A 25,011-nucleotide genomic window follows, 5' to 3' on the forward strand; every position below is an offset into this window, starting at 1 on the left:
TTGTTCAAATGTATAACCTATACATTCTTAACTCTCGGATCGATATTTTTGACGATTTACATAGGAATGCAATGAACGTAATACGATTTTAATTATTTAACGAGTTTACGAGTGTGAATAAGAAATGCTATAATTTTATGGACGTTCATCTGGCGCTGCTATACAAAATTCAGAGTCGAAAAATGAAGGAACCTTCTCAGGGTAAGAAACATAAAAGTCGAGATTACTCAAACCGGATTCCCTTGTACCAAAAGCACCGCGTAATGGAGATTCATTCGGCATGTATACAACTCATTTTTGGAGGAACCCGGGTTGCTTTCAGAACGCCTTTTCTACATGTCGTATGTGTGCATGCATTTCTGCGTTCAGGCCACAAGCACGCACACGTAGCGCGGACCTTCTTTCGTTACGAGGAACAAACGAGCATGGAGAAGCCGAGTCAGATAGCGGAATTACGCCTCTGGCACTAACGACGCCTCTTTTGACAGACACCTAGCCCTGTCCTCCTCTCGCTTATTCAAACAGTCGGCCGTTCCTTCTCTATACTAAATATTCGCATGCTATACTACATATACGCGTCCGATTAGAACAAAAGTTTCACCACACACCGGCCACTGCCGCGTCAAAGATAACGCACAATGAAATACGTAATAACGATTCCTAAAAAATGATCACCGGTGATCCAAGAAGTACCGTTGAAAAAGGAAGCAATTCGCAAATTTCTTATGTTAACTAATATCCGAATCGCAATTCCTCGTTACGTTGAATTAGCTTTAACTAAAAAATCGAACTGCTTCTAAACCTTAGCATAGGATTATCATTTGGCAAATAGCAAATCTATTTATAACTAAATGTTTTAAAAAAAAACTATATGAAATCGCAAATTGTGCACAGAGTATTCATGTTTGGCAATATTTAAAATAAAGCTCACCGATGCAAATTCTCGATATAATTATTTCTAGACTTTCGAAGCAGCCTGTCTCGTTATAGTTAATTAAAGGATCATGATTCACATAATTGTTTATTGACACAGTTGTCCATTGTAGTATAGTGACGACTACAATGGACACCTGTGTCAATAAACATTTATAAATATCGCATAAGCAAGAGAAGAGGCGTGCTATAATGAGCACTATTTTCTTAGTAAACAAGAAGTGTCCGCGGTGTGCCACTCGCTCCTTAATTTCATTGAAAAATCTCACGACAACCGAGTACACGAGAATGCCAGAAACCCGCCACGGGTTCATTAATTAGTAGATTTAATTTAGCCGCTTCTTTAACCCTTTTGTCCCGCGTTTTTCATTCCTCTTAACTCCAGAGATCTCATCTCGGCAGTGATATTATTTTTAGCCAAAGGATTAAAGTGTGAGTTTAAAAAACGAAATACGTTTAATTCATTGAGTAATTAGCGTAGGAGCTACTAAAGAATATCAAAACCCGTCTCGAAATTCTGCTCGCGTTATATTCGCATGAGTCGAATGAACCCTCGTTACATGGGCCATTGTACGCCCCGCTATCGGTCTTAATATTTAAAAACACTCAGCTCCTTTCCACGAGGTTTAATGCAATATGTATCTTAATGACTAGGGATAGAAGCCAGACGACGCATTAAACACGTGTCCGTAGACCCGACGTTATGAATGTTACGAACAACGAGAATTATGGGGAAATGTACAAATACGGATGCAGATCACGGAAACCCACGCAACATATGAATGAATAAAACCATGCCATGGTAGCAATTTTACGATACCCGAAACCGAGAACGACGGTACGGGGTGAATTCAAACGGCCTGCTTTCGATAACGCGGCCATCGCGTGGAATTAGAATTTTTATCGACGTATAAATACAGGAAAACGACTACTGAAATTTAATGTATGTCAGAGAGCATGAACCGATTCCTTCGACTGATAAAACATGATTTTTCAATAAATTATTACAGGACTATATTGATTGATAAAACTAGCGAACGGAGGTGTTTCATTCTCAGATGACTTATCTTTGTCTCTTCCTGCGTAAAGGAATTAATCCCAGAGGTGTTAAAAAAACCAGGAGCAATTTTAGGGAAGCGGAGGAATGCGGAGCACGCGATTAGTCGAACTCAACGAAATGGAAGGTGGCTGAGAGTAGGCGCCAATAAATGTCCCTATCAGTCAGGGAACGACGCTTGCACGCTATGCTCAAGGCGATACGTATAGCATAGTTCGTTTCGCGTTTGTCTCCAAGTTCGCAGCTCTCCGCTTTTGCCGCGGGCTGGCTGCAATATTAACGTAACAACCCCGTGGAATGGAGACGATAAAGGAAGAGGAGGAGAAAGAAGCCGGGGAGAGGGTTCGCTTTCCTCTTAGCTGTTCCACGGCTGCACCATTTTAATATTGTAACCCTAAAATCGAATAAGTTGCCGACGACGACGAGGAGACTTTGCGCCGGAAAAATGATACCTCCGAGCGAGCGCGATCAGCGTGAAAACAGGGGAGTACGTTCGAAGAGTAATGAAAATTGAGAAGCAAGCTGTGAAACTGATACGACAACTCAGAATGTGCTACGCTCGATAAAGTAAGAAAGAACATTAATTATAGCACTGATACAGCTGTTCGCGACGATCTCTGAGGACAAGAAGAAAGTTCCAAACAGAAGAAGTGGAAAGACAAATAATACGGCGCGGGATGTGTGAGTGTATGCACACAGTACGGGAACCAGGAGAAGGGCGGCGTTTTCATTAACGTTGCAGGATATGGAAATTCCGAATTAAATATTTGCCTTTCATAAAATTCTACGGCTGCCGCGGTCGCACCGCCGCCGCCGCCGCCGCGACCGGTGTATCCATTCGAACGTTTCTCATTCCGCGAAGTTCAAAGCGAACTTCAGCAATTTTCTCCGGTAAGCCATAACAAGCATCCTCATTAAATCTGTGCTACCGAGCAATCACCGGATCTGTCATCAGCACTCCTTTTATGGTACCGTTTTCCATTCTCATTACCCCTTTCATCGAAAATCTTAAACCCGCTTCCGCTTCCTCGTATTAATCGCAGATCGCTGTAACTAAGTTCCGGGGGGAGGACAGACAAAGAGCGTGTGCCTGTCAGTTCGCCAACTATCATATTACGATAATACAAGAGACTTTAGTCGTCAGATATTTGGTAGAAAGCAGATCGATTTTCTATCTATCATTTAATACAAATAAGAGAGGACACCTTTATTCTGTGAAAATTCAATTTAAATACGGAATCTAAAGCATGTGTCTTGATCGCGATATGATTTGCAGGAACAGTTGGTTAGACGATCTAACGTAACTGTCACAAGTACACCGTGTTTCGTAGTACGCGCGTAGTATTTATTCCTCTCCAACGCCCGTCTATTTTCGCCGAGTGCGAGTTATTAGCGGAATACCCACCGCTACAAGTCGACAGACGATTATCTGTCGCGCTTCTCGTCTAAATGTACCAAAACTTCCCCTAATGACAATATTTACTCTGACAAACAAATGTACATTGAAGACGCGTTTCATTAACTCGAGAAATGATTGACGAGCCCTCGCGAGAACCTCGTGGGTTCGTAGAAAATTATTCAAAGGAGGATCATCAGGATATACAGCTTGCCGAATTAAATTTTATTAATACGTTCCGTGCAATTTATCTTCGACAACATACGGAAATGTGTAAAGAAATTTTCTGTAAATTCTCATATATAGGAGTGGGAACTTTGTTATTAATCCCAAAATTTAACTAAATGCTAATGAAACTTTGAGGTAAATGCGGTATTCTGCACGTCAAATTACACGTACCCCGATATACGGCATAGCTCCGGATATTACACAGCAACCTCAAATTTTAATCGAATAATAATTAGCGAACAAACGGTAGCAAGTCTGCCGATATCTACACATAGCTCGAGAATTCCTCTTAGTAAAAATATTTTCGATCGTTCATTTTAAACAACGCCCGGTTAATATTCGTCCGACACTTCCCGGATAATCGTCGCCGTTAAATTTTAATTAACGAATCGCGCGGCACGGATTCCCGTTCACGTATTAATAAAAATTGCACTCGTTATTATGACACGCCGGTATGAACGCTGTTAAGCATTGGACCCGTCTCGTTATCACTAATTTGCGTTGTAACGAACCAGCAATATGAGACACGACGTATAGCGACGTGTTGACTCACGAGCAAAGTTCTCGTAACTCATTCGCGAGGTATTATCAATGTGACAATATGTTTGTGGAATAACGGAATCTGTTGTAACTAAAGACTGTTTTGATTTCATACAACTCGTGGTAAAAGCGAGCAGGCTCCATTTTAATTATTCGATTTTATGGGAATGAACAGCGTCATAGCCGTTCCCTCTTGGAGACTACATACAAGTTCAACCTCGAGCAAGAGTTTACGCGATTTATAAATATGTACTTGGCTCCACTCGGATATTCAGCGTCCTTCGACCTTACAACTATTTACGTAGCGAAAACGTGGTTCGCGTGCAATGATCTTCCACGCTACGTTCCGCGATGCTGTGAACCCACGGACATAGACATTAGAGAAATAATTGAACACGTCTGCCTTTACTGATTACCTCATCGTAGAATATCATTACAATTGCTAATTACGGTAATGTTAGACGAGCCAATGGAAATAGCTCTATAGAGGAGATTACTCAAATCCGAGTGGAAAAGCGAATAAAAATCACGCAATGAAAAAGTTTTCACGTAACCGTGTTTCCTCCTAGTTGTAAATTACGGTGCACGGGAGCTTTAAAAGAGCGCAACGGTCGCGATACATTTCATTTCCTAGTGAAAGGAAGGAAGCTGCGTAAATGTCGACGTGCTTGCTCTGACACCGGCGAAAAAAAGGAGCTTAACGCGGCAACTTTTGTAATTACGAGTGTCGGCGAAAAAAAAAAAAAGGAACCGTGCAACCGCGCGGGGCGAGGAAAACAACGGGGCAACTCGATTAAACGTTCTGCACCCATTCCCGGAAAGAGGATCTTCCGGTTCTCTTTCGTTTTGCCCGTTCGAGACAACGCCTATCAACTCCCTCGTTTAAATCTTAACCGGACTTCCTCCCCCATCTTCGAATTCGCTAATTAATTCCCGCACCGGCTTCTGCATACAATTAATAGTGCATTTTCAAATGAAAATAATGTACATGGTTGGAAGATTTGTCAGGTGACATGAAATTAATTACAAGGTACTGTGTAGTAGAATGTCGGTTAGTGGCAGGAAGACAAATATGTTATGACAAATGGTTCCTCGTAGTTGGTTTTGGAAAACGATGAAGCAAGAGGAAGGACAGCTGCACTGGACAAGCTTTTTTAAAATGTAAACATTGTTATGTCGTAGGATAAATAACTCGCACTACGTCTTAATAATTCGTACTTTGAACAATCCTAATATTATTCTAGTAAGACACCGTGCACGTGTATCCTCGAAAGTACATGACAACAGTCCTGTTTACAAGATATACAATCATCGCACGAGAATAATAGATACCTTTGATTAAATGCAACGTAATTCATATAAAAATCCTTTAAAACGATCGCAAATACGAAATACGTGAATCTACCGACACGACGAGATACCGGCTACCGACCGTCAGATGTAATTCGTTCGACCGTAGTCACGTGACCGCGGTTCGAAATCGATGTCACTCGAAATCTACGCGGCCGACGTTATAAGTGACGAACGTAATGAATAAAACCCGATCAATAATTCCTACGGAGTAAAAGAAAATATATAAACTTGCCAGTGACGGTTTAATCCAGCGTGTCGACGTGTAGAAACGTTGATGGGACCACCACTACGACGACCACCGCGACGGCAACGACGGTGAAACACTGGTTGATCGACTTTTGACTCGACAACGTGGCAATCGAATAAGTTCGCCAGATTGTGGTGTCGGCGGATGGGTCGATTGGGTTGGTTAGGTCGGTCGGTCGGTCGGTCGGTGGTAAAAGAGAAGAGAGAGAGTGTGTGTTTGTGTGTGTGTGTGAGAGAGAAAGAGAACAGGTATAGGTTCTGGACCTGGATGATGGTACGTGGTGTAGCAGGGCCGGGGGCTGACGCGACACTGTTCGCGGGCGCGTATACACGCGCGGTTAACGCGCACCCCGACACGCGCATATCCGGCCTCATCGTGCGCGCCGACCGCCGAAGTCCAATCTCGAAACCGGAACAGAGGACGAGAGGGAAACTCGAACGACGCGGTGACGGACGAGAGGGTAGTTTCGTCGGGCGCGGAATACGAAATCCGATTAGATGACCCGCGCGTTATGTAAAGCGAGAAACAGACCTACTTCAACAGCAATAGATGAATCGTGATATTAATTTTACACCATAATTTCGTAATGAACTATCAGCCTTGTAATCATATTGAAATAGTCACATGAAGGGTGCATTCGTTTAAAGATACTCGTACATATTCAACGACTCATTTGAATAACAGAGATTCTGCTTTCTCATTTCTAAAAAGCCATACAGTCATGGAGATAACGCGATAGGGCGTTGGTCTCTGGTTCCCATCAAGATCCGCGATAAAAAGATACAGTGAACTATGGCATGTGTACAAATATGAAAGCAGTGTACGGTGAAATTATCTCGAAAGATACACGGCGTATCCTTGTCCGGGCGAGGGACGGGAAACAGGAAGGAAAGATTATGGCAGTAGTGAACTTTGGCCAGCTGAATTCTCGATTAAGATCAACAGAGGAGGTCGGTCGCAACAGGTGAGGTCGCACGCTTCGCAGGAACACTGATCTTTCTTCCGATGCGCGCACTGTTTCGACTCTCCGGCGCAAGATAAAACCCCGTCGTAAAGGAGAATAACGTCCGGATACGCGTGCGGAAATTCGCTTCGCTCGTCGTTTTTCCGCAGATGACGTTCCCTGACGATTTTAGATTTTTTTTACAAAGTTGATAGCGAGACACTTCGGTATTTCTTTGTGACGTAGTTTTAAAAAGAGTCTTTGAAGAAGCACTCCTCGAGAATTTTTCATCCTTTTACGTCGACGCGAAATTTTTAAATGAAACAGAGATTCATATGGATTTGTACCGAAAGAAGATAAAATTCTTTTAAGTGGAGAATAAAATTCTCCATGAATTCTACATTAATTATTTGCATCAATAATATAAGTAACGCAGTCGGTGCATAATTAGACTCGCGAGTAGAAAGACCTTGCTTTTCTTTTTAATAGCGCACGACGACGACGTCTCGTTGATATTATGCGAGACGTACTGGCAGCTTTTAGGTAGTAAGTTCTCAAAGTTACGGGAGAAACATTCTAGTCCTCTGGAGATGCTTTACTTTGCATTTTTCCCGCGCACAAAGTAGTCTTGACGAATTATTCCGGTGGGAAACTGAGATGTAAAGAAAACGAGAATATTTGTCGGTTGGTAGCGTAGAAAGTTTCGGAATGGAAACATGAGTTTCATCTCCATCCCAATATTATATTTGCAATTCAGTATCCCAAATTGTTTCCTACCAGTCAGATGAAAAGTATCTGCCATTAATAAGAATGTTACACCCCTTTGTTCATTGTCTCCTTGATCGATGCGAATATAAATCCAAAGCAAACGCACCGAAACGCGGACGATATTCTCATCCACTTCCCAACAAAGGAAGAACGCGGAGTGGTATCAAAATTCGCCAAGAGGGAACAACGTTTTTAATCACCGAAACGCGGCTCCATTCCGCGGAGTACGAAGGGCGCAAGATCGACAATGACGATTCGTGAGACAAATCTTTGAGAGCGAGCAAACGAAAAGGGGTGGAAGAAGAAAAAGGAACAAGCATGAAGGGGTGGTAATCGTCACGAAAACAAGACGGACGAGGGTGCGGTTCCCTGGCAACAGGTGAGAGAGTCGAGCATCGAAAAAGGCACGTAACTTCGTCCCACGCCGTGCTCCGCGTCGGCTCGACTTTCAACGGACCTGAATATCGATGCTCGATTCTTACAGAACGTAACGTAGTTCACGAAGCCGCGGAAACTTCCATGGTGGTCTCGCCTTCGGAACGATAACTTCCTTCGACTGCGGGGAAGAAAAAAAATTGTCGTCTCACGAATAAAGCCCGTGAAATACTGAACTGAACGTCATTGCAAATAGCATAGATTCTAAATAATGCAAGAACGACAATGAAGAAAATATTGTTAAACGCTACTAACGATAATAGATTTAAATCGTTCATGTATTTATTAAATTTGTTAATAACTTGATACTAATTTAAAAATTCATACGAATTTAATTTAACAATAATATGGGAACTTATTCACCTATTTTCGACTTTAATTACCTGAGCTTAAATTTGAATTGCTCTTCGAGACTGATATAATTTGATCACGAACGGAATAATTTATTAAAAATATAAAAAGTCTGATTTCACAGAATAGATTTCTTTGAGTATTTGAATTAAATCTAGAGATGTTCACGTGGACTACGTGGTCCAATTCTCATAACCTTTGAACTTCCCAGCTCGAAGAACTGTATATTAAAGCAAACAGCTTCGTAAAATATTATTCTTCACTTAAGAGCGCACAGTTTCAAGAAAACATTGGCTGTACAGTTGTTTCAACCGTTCAACTTTTCGAACGGTACAATTAAAATATAAGCAGTATTAAGTTTCGAGTTTGCTCAACGAAATATCTTCCTCTGGTAATCTTCGGATCTCCTATAAATTATCCCGTACTTCTCCGAATCTGATTTCACTAATATCCTTTTAACGCTACTTTCCAGATTCTAATCTCATTTTTCGCAGTCCACCTCTGCCAGCAAAGTAACATAGCATTACTGCCTTCACTGCGCAGTCACGATCTAACGAAACTAATTAGTACCGAAGAACAAAAAACTTTAATTACTCAGGAAGATAGAAAGAATCGCTACGTCAGAATTAAATGAAATAATGCATTTTAGAGAAATTATAAACTCCTGGCTTTGAAAACAAATCTGGATGTCCACTTTAAGAGGCAGTAGTCCGCGAAGTCCCTTTTGTCACCACAAATTCGTTCACCCGAACCACGGTCACGTTCTCTCCATTCTCGTGGTCCGAACGGCTACAAATTACGCCGGGATCGAAGGAGGGTGCTCCCGTGACGGGCGGGCAAAGGTCGGTCCCGATATTGTGCGGAAACAAAGAACACAAAAGCGAAGAAGACGTACGGAACGTAGCGCGTCAGAAGGCGAAGGCGCGGAATATAGGACGGAGGAGTGCACGTGACACGTATGCACGTACACGTGGACGTAGGTGTTCGTACACGTGTATCGCGCGACGAACCGGTCGACATTAAAGAGCCCTTCGCAATATTGGAGCCGGTAAGGGACAGAAAGGGCGGTCAGGCCAGGCCAGGGCAGACCAGGACCTAGAGGATACGGAGAGTGTAATGTAAACTAATTAGCAGCGAGTCTACGGCAATTAAGGCCGCTGGAGTACCTCGCGCTGACGCTTCGCCAACAGGCCGTGTCAGACGCCCGACCGTTGCATTGTCGGCTACCTCGTGAGGGGATACATCCGAGATACACGAGAGAAATCGTGGCCTCTTCTTGATCTCTCACAGGAATTTACTTTAAAAAACGATCTCAAGATCGCAATAATGAACAAGACGGATTGTGGAAAGAATTCTGATATTCAATTCAATTTTATATGAATTTACACTTGTCATATTGTACGTGCATCCTGAGTGATCCTCAGTGAAAGACATGAAGATGTATATTACTACGCACATGATGTATCTGAGTTTCATCCGAAGTATCTGGTGAACCAAGTAGAATCAGGTTTTACTCTTGACATATTTATTGGATGAGTCATCCAGGATGCACATTCGAAGTGACAAGTCTAAATTCGCCTTCAGATTTCGCATCACCACAGCAACTTGCTATATTCACACAGTTGACAATCTTTTTTCCATATATTATAAAAAGTTAATAAATCTGTCGACCTTCGATGAACATCGATCAACATCGACTCTAACAGCCCTTTACACGCCGCTTTAAAGTCCTATAAACTTGAACACCAATTTCTATCTCCTGCCGATCTAAATATCTAAGGCTCGTAACCCCAAATCGAGCTGTCGTTTGCCTTCGGAACTACCCTTGTCGCGCCGCCCTCACGAAACTCCGGTAGGGTTGTAACTGACTTGACCCATTACTTTCGACCCGGGCCCTTTGTCCCTCGGTTCTTATTAGAAGTAACGTGTGTCGTCGCTGTTTCAACAAGCGTCGGAGGCTGGGGACACGCGATACCACCCCGTCGTGCAGACGTTGATTTATCACGATGTTACACGTAATTTGACAGATTGTCGTGTAGTACCTTGCAGCTCTTTAAGCATGGAATTAAGTATAGATACTAACAGCAAAGTATCTCTAAGAATTTAGAACAGTGGTACTTAGTAATCGCACAATAAAAATTAATTTCACCTTTGGTGAAACGTAAGAGCTGTTCGGCTCATATAAATCGGTTTTAACGCGTGATCGCTGATCACGGTTACCTTATATCGGAACGGGAAAATGCCCAGGGGACGGTAGATAGGTATACAACGCGTTATCGTCACACAAAGCTGGCAGCAATCGTAATAGAGGCGAGGGTCAGAGTTCTGGTGCCGGGGGGCGCGACACGATAATAGGAAAACAGTAAATCGGGAAATTACGTTCGCCCTGCGACGTCTGCCGCTGCCTGCATGATCGATTCTGGAACGCAATTATAGCGAAACGGGACAGGAGACTTTGGCGCATCTGGAAATCACTACCGCAACGTTCGTGGATTTCCTGATACGGCCTTTGAATCTGTGCGTGTACGCCCGTGGACGAGGGTTTATTATCTCCTCGGTTAATTAGACCAGAGAGATCGAACGAGATGACGCGTAGTTCGAGAAAAGTTAGGAAAATTTTGAGAGGACGATTTAAATATTTAAAATGTGGCGAATATAGAAATGAAAATATTTTAGCATTTTTTTAATATCTTGCAACTTGTTTGCTGATCGTTACTTGCAATCTGAATCCTAAAGATAATAATAGACGTACTGTATTGATTTTGTTGGCTAACATCGTTACTGCAGGGAACGAGTCTCCGTTTCATTGAAAAAACACTCTGGCAAAACGAGGACAAACTTGTTTTAAAAATTACACTTACACATGAAAAAATAGGAAATTCTATTCGACGACGTAGAAATACGACGGAAGTGAAAGCAAAATTTTGCACATTCTTCAATTCAACTTTTAAATTAATTAAAACCCGTCGTTAAAAATCCGCCCACGTCAATTAGTGTCAAAAAGTCGGGGATAAAAAAAAAGCGAAGGAAAAATAGCAGCAGAGGTGAGAAAGATCGCGACGCGACTCGTCGCGATCAACCCTCCAGATTCGATTACGTTACACGGAAATCCCGCGAGCCTGATCGGGAGGATTAATCAACGTGTTCCGAGGCAACGATATCTCGCGCAATCGTGTCGGTCGATACCATCGCGAGTCGAGCCGCGTCGAGACGAACGATATTTTATTCATAATTCGTAGATACGTTCCCGCGACACCGGCCTGACGTCATTTATATATTACCTATCCACTATCCACCGCGCTGAAACTCTCGTCGCCCCCCCCCCTGATTCCTGTCCTCCACCCTTCGATCCTTCCCTCCTGTTTCACGCTCTCTTTCCGTCCTCCCCGTGCACCGAGCTTGATGGTGAAACGTCTCGTACCGTGTGACGTGTGCACCCGCGGCAAAGTGGATTTATACGAGCGAAAACTCGGCGACGTTTTCCGGCAGCCGGCTGGCGCGCGCACATAGACATACGGATACGCGACGCGTAGCTACGTATACGTTTCCCAGAGGAAAATTTTCGCAAACACGATTCCCGCGATCTCAACCGTCCGACTTCTATCGCGTTTAACTGAACACGCGCTGACTGCCTGCGTGACGAACGTTATTTACGTCAATGCCCGCGCGAAAGACGTTCCTGATTAGAATAAAACGGAATTTTCACGAGACCGTTCTAAAAGAAAAAATTGCTTAATAATTACGTAAGTAGATTGTGAATTTTCTGTACTTATATAGAGATATAAGGAAAGCAGGTGATTTATAAAATAATATGAATTATTGAAAACCTCGTGCACATCATAATATAATGAAATGAAATTATACATACTTATATTCAATATCGGGCATTAAAGTTTAATCATGGGAATTGCTCTCGCGACAGATATTACAATATACAATATTTAAATTTGAATAATCTCTCGTAATCAGTATTTCATATCGGAATACGTATGAGCTAACGGTAATGGAAATATCTTATCCTGCATATTCTGCATACTTCATCGCGATCAATTTGTCAGACGTTTTATATATGGCATATCTGAGTGACATTTTCTGAGGATGCTCGCCGCCAAATATACATATCTCGAATTTTCAACGTTGCGACTGAAGCATCGCGGGTATAAACAGGAGGATGCGAGCAACGAAATTGGACAGACGGACACATTATTGTCCCTTTCCCGTCTTATTGCAATATTTTCAGACGGGTAAAACGGTGAAATTAAAACAAATTAATTTTATCTCTACACCTTCTGCCGGGAAATAAAGCTAACAAAAATTGCAACATAGAGAACATCGTTGGCTCGCGGAGCTCTGAAAATATTGATACCAGGAGGGGAGGAGAATAACCGCGGCTGGTTCTCCTTTTTCGCGAAGCAATAAACGGAAATTGCTCCGGGCTGAAAAACGTTATCAATGTAGCAATAACTATAGAACAAACGGACAGCGTCCCGGCACGAAGTACGTTCGACAGCAAGAGAGAAATTAAGAGGAAAGGTAGAAATTGCTGTAGGCAATTCAGAAATATAAGAAGATAATATCGATACTTTATTTTTAATCGAATAAGACTGATCGAGGTCGTGGATAATCTTATATAATTAGAAAATTTATAATTGCCAGGAATATCAGAACTCTCCAACTTCGACTGGCACAGAGGGGATTTTAAAAACCGTGGAAAATTCCGTAGGAACTCTCATAAGTTTTGAGGAAAGAAATCTCTAAGAGCCGGCGGGAGTAGCGATCAAACAGAGATCTCCGAGGGCGCAGAGGAATCGCAATATTCCTTAAAAAACTCATCCCGAAGGGGATAAATGTTTCTCGTTAGCAAATAAAGGGCGTCGGATTCCACGGTTGCGAGCACCGTGGAGGGGAGGTTGGGCAATTTGTAAACTAAAAGTATCGATCGAACCAGCCGGCTTCGAGAGGACTTCGCTCTCGTCTGGCGGCTTTAAACTCGTGGTTAATAAGGACTTCATTAAGTTAGCGTGATCCGAAGGGCGAGGGAGGGGCGGGGATAGGTCGAGCAGGGTGGAACGCGAAGGAGGAAGCGGGGGAAACTCGGTCGAGACGAGTGAGATTGCACGGATTTCGCAGATTATATCGCGAAATTGGCTAACCGGAACCGGTCGGCCGGGTAATCGTGGGCAAATTTGTGGAAAACTCGACATTACAAATTGGAAATAAGAGGAACGACGTTACTCGACCAACGAAACCCTCTTAAAAATTAATTCGCGGTTATGGGACTTCCGAGTGACGTTCGCAGCCAGCGCTTTTCGTGACGAACGCGTGGATTAAATTTTGATTACGCGATTAAACGTGAATTTAGAAATGAGGAGGCACAGACGAACGAATTGAAGAAGATTTTTGATGAGCACTAATTCAGCGTTAACTTTGTCAGGGAAATGACAATTTGAGTTAATAAACATTCTATTGTCTGTCCTCTATTTCCACTTACATGCATGCTTACTCTTGCATCGAAACAAGAGCGAGATGCACAAAATGCATAGGAAAAGATAAATGAAGGTACAATAAAAATCGAAGTGTATAAATAGTAAACGTGTTACCGATTGATTAAATAAAAATAATTTAGTTCACTCGAAGAACCAATCAATTTCGAATGGGAAGTTGCACAGGAACGACCAATTGTGTGTTGTGCCCGGTCAATAATTGTGCGCTTTGTCCTTCGAATTTCCCGAACGCTTCCGCCACCTGGTCACCGGTTTATCGTCATTCGACCGACGTTTTACGTAATTCCTTTATCCCGGTTTGGGTGAAAATATGAAGAATCACGAACTTTCAATTCTACTCCCCGCGTTATCTGACGAGGGAAACTTTCAATCTCGAATCGAGCCAACGTTATTAACGTCGCGATTGCACCACTCCAGATTAATGGATCATTGTTTGTCTATCAGACCGTTCAACACTTCCCGTTCTATCTGACGTCTTCACGGGCTGCTTTTCATCTACCATTTTTAATTAAGATCGCGCGGAAAGTGCCCACGGATTTTTGCACGAATATCAGAATCATAATGAAATGTACTTATGTATTACGTGCAGAGATCTTTCTAATGCCATAATTCAGTCCGGAGGAAAATGCTCGAGTAATGAATTAGGGAAATGGAATTTTTCAACAAAATTTAAGTCAGTTTAATATCGATAAACGCGAATAATTTTTAATCGTAGCATTTTCGAATCTATATAGAGGAGAGACCCTGACGTACACTCGACCTCCAGATGCCGGCGTAAACGAGTTAGCTGCGGTGACAAACAATTTAATTCACTTTACAGATCTACAACCTCGCCGCCGCTACATCGACTCGGTCTAATTAACTTATCTTAACATCAGAACGTAGTTACGATCGAACGAGTTACACGCGAAATTGCACGCAGCCCTCTTAAAATTACTTAAAGTAAATTACGATTATTAGAACTTTTAACGTTCCCACATCCGGCCGGGTACTATGAACTTTCATCGTTCCTCAGAGACCGCGTTAAATAAATCAGAAGTAATATTTCCGTGCTACTCCTAAATAATTTAATGCACGTACTAATAAATGTTACGTCGACCATCGACCAGATTATACCAGCTCTCAAAAATTTTTGTTTATTTTTTAATTACTTTGTTTCGCATTACTGAGTTTGATGGTTTAACTTAAAAACATTTCAGTTTGCACTCTATGGTTTTATTCCATTATATTATATTATTTCATATTCTCTTATTTTGATTCTGATTTTTATTTTGATTCTCTATAATTAAATTTCTCTCTGACGACAGTATTGTACTTCATATTCCCAGTGCAAATCTGGTGAGAAGAGATTTAAGGAAAAAGTTTCGAAGAAAATAAACTCATACATGTTTTATATTTTTATTAAGTACTGCAAGTTCAGAGTTTGGTAGGGAGAAACAAAAATTGAAGTAACGATGCTGCTAAAACCAGATAGCTTTACATTCTTCAACGCAAGTTTCCCCATTCAACAGTTTTCTTATTATCTCGTTATAGTAAGTTCAACGGATCAGAACAAGAACATATACCTCGGTTTTTCCACAACCAGCTTTATTTTTTATCAGCAAACTTTAAAGGAAAAGTAGTGGATAAAACTCTCTCCTAACTTTGCAATGGTAGTAGTCATCCTCACATCCCCACGTAATCCTTCATGTCTTTTTATAAACAAACAGCATTGTCTAACTAAACTAAAGTCGTAAGTCTTTCAATGGAATTCCATTCCATCTACCCAACCCTAAAATTCCTGTACATCTACGATTCTCAGAACTCATGAAACGTATCTCGTCAACCCCATTAACCCGATTCACAGCTCGTAAGATTTAAATCCAACGGCAACCGAATCTCAAAAGTGATGAACCACCGATGCGATCTGCCACACCCCATTCCAAATAATTCAGCGACCGCGTTCACCCCCGATAGTCTTATCTACCCTTCGCCTTGCACATCTCGCGTACCTAACCCAGACTCCTCGCGTCTTTTGTGCAGCCTCTTTCCAGATTTCAAGCCTTATCTGCGGCCCCGTCCCTCGAACGGAACCCACGTCCGGTGTTTTCAGACGCGCAGGACGCTGCGTTCGCCGGAAAGAAAAACGTAAATAATTTTCGCGTCGACGCCACATGTCGGGACGGGGAGCCGGGCGTGGGGAGAAGGGTAGCGGGCCGTCTGCTCGCAAAGGGTGGCCCGGTATGCACGGCTCCTCTCATAGCCAGACCGGGCTGACGGAGGGTGGCGAAAGAAGAACTCGCAGGGGCGGCAAAGAAGAGGCTGGAACAGAAGCGAGGGGGGAAAGAGACGAAAAGGCAGGAAAGAGGACGGAAGGGGGCCTGCTCGAAGAAAAGAGAGGGGCGGAAAGAGGGAGTCAGAGAACTGGAGGAGTGTCACAATAGCCTGCAGATTGGAGAGGCAGACGTACAGTCCCTGACCTCCCTGACGCGTACAGTCCGTTTTGGGAACTATCAGGTGACACAAAGGTCCATTTGCATGTATTAACAAGACATTCATCCAGTGACGATTCACATAGCCATTGAACACAGATATCCGACAAATGCATTTATGTACATTCTAGCCAATGATCTATCGTTTCTTGTAATTGACTCTATTAAAATTAACATATTCCACGTGATTAGTATAATAATACACGTTTATACTGATCACGTTGAATCAGTTCTTACCGAAGACAGTCGTGAGGGTCTGAAACATGATTATGGCACGCGTGGTAAATAAACTTCTTCGAAATCCCTTCGGCTCGTTCTACCAAACCGAACCGTGATATCAGTTCTTGTACAAATACGGATCTGTACGATAAACTGGTTCTGATGGGGTATTCGAGAGACCCACGATAGTTCTCGACCCGTCGGTCTTTGGTCGTCTGGGAAACGGAGAGCACTAGCCCAGTTGCTATTGTTTGGAATCGAGATTCTACATACTTGGAGTATACACATGTAATTCACACGCGAAATACTGTATCGTTAAAATCTAAGATGCGATTGATTCTACGACTAAATGCAAATCTATCTAAAGCATAAATGTATAATTATCTTCCTACGTAACATTAATTTTTATAAAGATGTTTCAATTCAATTGAAGAGTAAATGTTCTGGTTCTGTTGTTTCGACCGCGAGCTGAAACGACAGAACTGCACAGTATCAAACGCGAAACTTTTTGTCCCCGTTTATCTACTATGCGTCACGTGCGTACCAATTGGTCCATCGCCGAATGATAAACGACGGAGAAATTTCCGCGCTGACGACCGTGCATCGATGGGGCTCCCATTTGTCACGGAAACCTCATCTTTTTTCAACAACACCGGTTTTCCATCCGAATGGCTTGTTCACGTACGCCGCGGCAACAGAAATTACTCGTTGCCAAGTCACGAGTCGTGTTCCCATCGCACGACAAAGTAATCTACGATAAGGAATCTATGTACACGTGAATCATTTTCAAGCGAATGCTATTTTTCATCTTTTCCTGCATATTTCCGTATGCTTCGTAATAAATTTAAACGATTATTTGAATTTCCCATCTACGACTATTGTTTCGAGATAAAAAAAGAAATGTAAAAGGGTTGGATAATTGAAGAAATTTATTTCCACCCTGTTGTTGGAAATCTGCCAATTGTCGCATTGTAACATCTTTTTTGGACTTCGGTGTGTTCCACCTTTTCAATTCGACCTTCTTTTGACAATATATTCAAGGATTGAATGAAGGTTGCCTTTTTCAGAGCCCTTTTCTCATTCTGCTTGACACTAAAACATTGCACGCTACATTTTAGACGAGCAATGCATGACCGAGAAATATTCATCCACTGACAGTCTGTCATATTCACTAGACTGTTAAAACGTCGATTCTAAGCAACGGTGCAACCTTCGTTTCATAGTGTACTGACTCCGGATAGAGTTTATCAGACTTATTTCAAAAGCTCGTTCATCTGGGATCAGAAAAACTGGAGGAAAAGTCGTCGAATTGGAATTAACTATCAAATTTTGCAGATACAGCTCCGCCCAGACGGTGTTTACTTTCCAACAAAGTTTCCATCGAACGGCCTTTCCTTTCTGCGAGCAAGCCGGCGCGGCGCGGCGCGAGTTTTCAATTCGCCTCTAACTCGGTAGCAACTACAACCAAACTCTATTTACCAACATGGTGATGGATGAAAGGGGAACACTCTCAGCCATCTATTTCATTTAACTATTTTTCTTCGCCGGATGAATTGTTGAATTAGTTACCATAACTACAGTGGCATATAAAAAATATTACGAGCCATTGGAATACGCGAAGTGACCGTGACACGAAAATCGACAAATAAAATTGATGTAATGTACATTTAAGTTGAGACAAGAACAATAAAAACAGTTTGATATCAGTATAATGAAAAGCTGTAGTTCTGAGTTGATGCAACGCCCTGCCCGTTCTCCAAGCGAAAAAATAAAAGAAATCTCATTTCCTCCGCTCATTTTCTTCCCAGAAAACTTTCTCCGCGGATTCTTCTCTGCGTTCGCAAGCCCCTCGCGTCGGAAAACCCCCCTCCCATCCCGTAATCGCGGTCCTTCTAATTTCTGGCTTCCGATTTAAAGGGAAGTTTCGGGACGAAAGTTGCGTTTTCCCGTCGAGTCATCGGGATACTTCGAACAGGAAGAAGTCCGTCTCGAGGTCGGTTTGGATGCCGTAGCTCTGGGGCGTAATATTGATCATGGCGTGGGCGGCCTGCAGGGGAGCGAACGGGGGTGTCTGCACGACCCCCGCCCTTGTACGTCTCTCTTCGCTGCACCCCCGGCTTCTCTGCCTCCGTCCCTCTCGCTTGAGGGGTAGCAGTCTACGGGGCAGCAGGGGGAGGAAGAAGAGGAACTAGCTGAAGCGTTACAGCGGGCCCATTCGTTGCATACGAGCTTCGATTCTCTACCGGGTAGCCGTTTAAATTCTTTTTATCGCAGAAATCCCACTCGATTCGTTTTACGCAATATAAATTAATCGCGAGTCTGGATAATATTGTTAACGATTACAATAACTATTAGTAAAACGACAGTCTGATTCTGTACAACATTTAGATTTGAGAGATTTAAATATCTTTTAATTTATAATTCTCGTGATGCGCAAGGTAAATCGAAAATTAACTTGCGATGTTGGTGTAGCCATCGAATTAACAGATTTTGTTAGTTCAGTTTCAGACTAACGAGAATATGAAGAGTAGAGGCATTTACAACTTATTTTGCGAAAGTTCTCGACCGGCCGAACGTAATCGTAGTGTAAACGCGGAGAACAGCAGTTTATAATCACCGCGCATGAAATTAATACGAATATTAAATGCTGTTACACGTATCGCTTCGAGCAAATCGAAACGGATGAAATTACTGCAATTTAAAGCGCAACGAACCGTGCCGCATTTGCAGGAAAATCGTAAAATATGAAACGCATTTATTGCGAAGCTAGGAGCAACTTCTTGGAATAATTTAATTTTCAGTTCAAACGTTCTTTGAAGGCTGATTATTATTGCTTTGCCCTTTCAAATACAAACTGCAGTTTGAAAGTTACATAGTTAGCAAAGAAATTTTATAACTATAATTCTAAAGATTTATTAGTCGTATTTTTTCTTCAATCTGTGAAATCGGGACGGTAAAGATTCTCCGACGACGGAAGCGACGGGAGGAAACGACGCGGTCGAAATTCACGTGTCTCGTGGCGACGAGAACGGCTCCTCGAGATTCGTCGATAAAATGAAAAAAAAAAAAAGTATATTCGGGGGGAATGTGGGTGTCTTGACGGAGTGACTTCAAGATTTACAACGAAGATGGACTATTATTGGAATGTTCTCGTGGAACGGAATGCAATCAATCGGATGATCGTTCAGCGCGAACACCAATGGAAATTTATGGCTTCCACTTGGTCTACAAATCCCGCGACTTTAGAATACGAAACGGATTAGGTGATCGACGATCAGTGTACGCCTAAGGTCGTTCTAGTGCTTCTGTCTCGAATACTACTACGAATACGAGCATGCAGTTGGAAGTGATATAACGAGAGGTTGTAAAATCAATGGATATACGAAAAATCAAAATATTTAGCTTGCATCTGATATAGTAAGAGTTTATAAAAAAAGCAACGATATTAAATATTGCAATAATTAATATAGGCAATGGAATGAAAATAATCATATACGATTTTCTCATTTAAGAAAATCATTTATGAGCTCGTTATATAACTATTAAATATTAATAATCAAAAATGCTTGCAATTGCGAAATGAACTCACGTGAGAATGATAGATTCACACTGCTTACGAGACACAGCAGGGTATCGTTGGTTTCCTCCTGCAAATTGAAACGAGCAATGAATTAATTTCAGTAGATATTTTTCTCTCGATTGAAATATAAGAAATTCATTTTTAATTTTCTATTAATATTTGAATCTAATCAATTTTTAATGACGTTCAACTTTTATTTGAATTAAACAAATCAATGCTTATAACAGCGTTATAAAAAGTTTTCTTGTGCTGTGCGACTCCGCCTACATCAATCGTAATGTTTCCTCGAAACGAGGCGATAACTGATCGCCCCCTTCACGGTCTTGTTTTATTTCTGAATTTATTGCAGCACAGTTTTTATATTAACAAGCGGAGCAGAGTGACATGAAATGAGATTCCCAGGAAGCAGAAATTGCCAGTATAAAATCTTAATAAAATACGAGAACTCATTAAAATTTTATTTTCAATTACAGCATTGTAGCTTGTAAAGCAGATTCTCCTGATAGAATACGAATTTCGTGCATACCTACTCGCAATATGAAAAGCTGAGCGCGTATTTCAATCTTCAAATAATAAAACAATTGTGACACGTATTTTAAAATTACATTATGAACATTTTATTTTTCGTCGATAGAAATCGGCGGTGTAATCGATATTTTCACAGAGATTGAAATGATCCCTTCGGATTCATACAATCATCCCACGTAATCGCATGCTCGATTTCAATGGCCAGACTGCAACGAGCGGATACCGACGCTCGCGTCTGGGTCTGATTTTTTTCAACCCTCTCGCGCGCCCACGCGGATTCAGCTCGCTGAGAACCGCTGAGTCTCTTTCGGGATCGAAATGACAGTCTGGCCGACAGGCGCGAGCTTCGAAAGCACTCCTCCCGTCGAAAGCGAGAGAGAGGGAGGGAGGGGACGTTGGTCGGGCGAGGGTGGTTTCTCTCTACGCCCGAGCAGAACGATATGGGATATCGCGGACGTGTGTACACACGCGTGTCTGCGCGTCTCTCGCGTGCGTCCACACGCGCGTGCTTGCAGCACCCCCGCGCGCGCGTCGCGAGAGGAGAGGAGTAATCGCGCGGCCGTGTGAGTGCGAGCACGAGGCAAAAAACTCTTTTGCGAGGGCGGCGCGAGGAGATGGGGGACCCACTACAATACAGCTTTGCAGGTGGAGGCCATAGAAAAGCCTGTCTGGCTTAAAGGGTCAGGCTTCGGACGAATTCGCGATGCCTCGTATATATCGTCATATCGACGGGGAGGAACAGAGATACGGATACGGAGTCGCGTGGGCGAAAGGAGGAACGGTCGACACGTGAAAGAGAGTAATGGTTGATCATACATGGTGATTCCAGAAAGAATCTCGTCTAAAATCTGATTCGTCGATCATCGATTTTATTCTGGATGTTCAGTTCGTCTGTTCGAAAAAACCGGAACAGTGCATCTGATAAAATGAATGGATATGTACATTACGAAGTTTTTTACGATTTACTGTAAATACGTACGTTAAAAAGTACGTAAATTCTATAAATTCACAATTCCTAATGAAGAGATACTACCATTAACATGTATTACTAATAACACTCGTCTGTTCGATATAATAATTTATTTAATCAGTTTTTAATCATCGATTATCTAATTTAATACGAAGTATATAATTAATTTCTATATTCTTGAAAATTTCTATCTCGACATCTCAAATGACAGTTCTTATCGACTCACCCTGTATATGAGAGACGGAAGTAGGTGTGGGGGTGAGTGCAAGGGTGAAAGAGCGAGCGAGAAATTGAGTGCATGCATGGAAAGTGTGCGTACGCCTGTGTACGTATAAATGAAAGGGTGAGAGAGCGAGCGAGAAAACGTGTGTAAGGGAAGATAGGAAACGGAACGACAGCGATACGTGTGCGCGTGTATGTTAAAAAGTAAGTGTAAGGGTGGGCGAACGAAGGGTTGAGGGAATGTGCGCGCGTATAGGAGAATGCGGGTATGAGCGAGTAGATGACCGAGCGAGTAAGAAAATGAGACTGTGTGAAAACGAGGAAGAAAGCCAGCGGTGGGAAAGAAGAGAAAGAGGATGGACAGACGAGAGAACATCGGAAGTAATAATTCAATGATTAATCCCTGCCTCCTAATTTTCGAGGGAACGTCGACGATAGATAGTGGGATAGGTTAATTATCATACATTAGAAACTACGATTGCGATCAAATTCTGCTACCCTTGGTCTGAAATTTTTCCTTGTTTTATCTTTGTCGTTCACTTGCCAAATTAATTTTTGCGAATTATGTAAAGTAAATTATGCGGATGATCGGTTCGATGTTAACGACGGTATAAAGTAGTGTTATATAATAATAAACGTGTGCTTGTTCGATTTCAAGCGGTGAAATAGGAAAATGGAATGCATGATTTACGTAACCAGATATACGTTTGTAGATACGCTCGATTAAATCGTTACGAAACTACATTGTCGGAATTAATGGTGAAGATCACCAAGATAAAAATCTACAAACGTTGTTTCTTGTATCGTCGGTCTTTTAAAAAGTTAATCAGTTTCTCCTGACTCAAACGAATTGCCATTAATCACGCAGAGGTGACTTTTTATCATTCGATTCACACGTCGCAGTGATACGGGCAGAAGAAACATAATCATGGCAAATCCACTGGCGAACTCGCTTCAATCTACAATCGCGCACGGCGCACAAATATTATCGCGTATCGATTCGTCATCTACGTAGTTTTCACGCGCTTTTAATTGCCTATTCAGTTTCAAGCGGTCCAGCTCCACCCCTGGCGATATACCGAATGCCCCAGAAATGTAATTATTATTTCTCACGACACATTGGAAGTAAACCGGTTAGTTAGTCGAACGGTGACGCACTGCCACGCACGGAAAGCTACCGGAAAATTGAGTTTCACTCGGTAGCGACGCGAGACGAGGCGAGGCGAGGCGAGGCGTTAGGTACGGGACGCGTCCCACCGAAGAAAATGAAGTCCTCTCGCCGGATCGTCGATAGGAGATGCAACCCAGCGTGATTAAAAAAATTTTTCTCGTCGCTCTCTCGGCTCTCCTTTCGCCGTTCCGCGCGGAACGCACTGTTTGAACTTTAATTACGGCTCCGCGCTCGCCTCGCAGCCTAGACGGGCTGCTTTTAACGGAGACAGAGGGGGAAAAAAACCTGTCGGAACACCGTGACGATTATACCGTACTCTCGGTTCTTTGCCATCTGACAATCCCGCCGGATTTAGTGTGTTTAAACGAGGAACAAAGCTTCTTCAACAGTTTAATGGAGAGAAAACTGTTGGTCGTTTATGTTTTTACCGTGATCGTCTCGTTGAAACAGGGGCCGGAAAAGTACCGAAGAAGTTCATGGAAATTAAGGAATCACCTAACCCTGTACGTTGGGAAAAACGTGATCCACAAATCCAGCTTAAAGCCGAATTTCCCTCAGCAACTTTCTGCGCGTTCCCATCAACTACTGCGCCGGCACGTTAACAATGACTACCCCGTACTTCCCAGACGGCTCCCGAAAATCAGCGCGGTCCATTCCGGTCATTAAAAAAAACGAGTCGAGTCCGACATGACCCTCGCTCGCGCTCACCGCACGACGTCACCGCGTAGCGTAAGTACACGGGGAAACAGGGCGAAAATGCGTTTTGCGTAGACGTTTTCCCCATAAATCCGCTACTTTTTACGGTGAAAATGGAAAACGAGGGGGGAAAAAGTAACGAAGACAGAGTTCCGCGACGGAAACAGTCACGTAGATGCACGGGGATGAACGGCAGTGCCCCATGGGTGACGGAAGCGGACAAAGGGGCGCGGAACCCCCGCGGTTCAGACCTCTCCAATTACCGAGCTTGCCTCCCCGGCACGCGTCGCGTAGGTGTGTTTCATTAATTTTAATTAAACATTTTTAATTCCCGCCGGTGAAAGAGGCACCGGTTGAGACGGAACGACGACGCGACTCTCGGATACGAGAAGGAGAGAGAGGCTAGCGAGTTCGCGGCCAAGTCCGCGGTAACGGCACGCGCTACTACGCGCGATGAATGTAATCGCATTGTTTTCACGTCGTCAGGAAGCGCACTGTTACCGGATTACGGAAAACTCGCGCGATTCCGTAATCCACAAGGAATTTACCTCGGTTAAAAGAAAAATAAATTAAAACTGAATGCCAGCTCGACCTAAGAAATAAGAATTCGTAGTTACTATGATATAATTACTTCTGCAAGAAAATTGAACAATTTCGTTTGCATTATGAACGTTCCGAGACGTACGATGCGCATGACGACTACTATTTTTCCCAGAATGTTTATGTCACCGTTTAGATTTTATTCGGGAAAATTCTACGTGCGATTCCGCAGCGAAACGAATCGTCTTATTGGCGACCTACTTAACGCGTCAACTGCGTGCTCGAATGAAAATTCGCGTGGATTTAATTGCTGCCGCGCACGGTTTTCAACTCGCTAAATAATTTCCGCCGCTTTCTCGCTGCGGCGACGCGTGAAAGTCAACTAATACGCAGACCAATCGAATACTTCGTTAATCCATGTCAATTACTGTTAATTAACACGGACCGCGATTCGGACGCGTTAATTAACTCGTTATCGTTAACTTTGCAACCCGCCGCGTTTGTTATCGTGCCTATAGGAATTACTTTTACAATTCGACGCCGCTGAATGATCTTCGATCGCGGAATCGAGTGCTTGAAAATGATGAATTGGGCCGGCTCTGTTCAATAGCCCGTTGTCGTTTCGTTTGTATCAAACGTAATGAAAGGGCAATTGATAAATAATAAATAGACACAGATGCTTGCATATTGAGAGAACGTACGTCTCGATAAATAAAATTGCTTGATGTGATCTTATAATTCCTATGACGCTCATTAATTACTCTCAGCTACGGTAATATGATTATACAAATATTCAATTAAATGTGAATAATTAATTTAATTCGCACGGCATTGAAGCTCGTAGCACATGATCAAACCG

At 42.6% G+C, this 25,011-nt stretch overlaps 1 protein-coding gene across 3 annotated transcripts in view; it reads right to left on the reverse strand.

Annotated features, from left to right (window-relative positions):
* Window positions 1–25,011, reverse strand: part of mub (poly(rC)-binding protein mub) — a 164,812-nt gene that overhangs the window by 117,055 nt on the left and 22,746 nt on the right. For all 3 annotated transcript variants that reach the window (XM_018027351.2, XM_018027349.2, XM_018027350.2), the window contains exon 2: window positions 20,035–20,092. The gene's annotated coding sequence lies outside the window, so the exon portion shown is untranslated. The remainder of the gene's footprint in view (window positions 1–20,034; window positions 20,093–25,011) is intronic.

This window comes from Ceratina calcarata, unplaced genomic scaffold, assembly GCF_001652005.2.
Source record: "Ceratina calcarata isolate Rehan_Ccalc_2016 unplaced genomic scaffold, ASM165200v1 scaffold422.2, whole genome shotgun sequence".
NCBI classification, from domain to species: domain Eukaryota; kingdom Metazoa; phylum Arthropoda; class Insecta; order Hymenoptera; family Apidae; genus Ceratina; species Ceratina calcarata.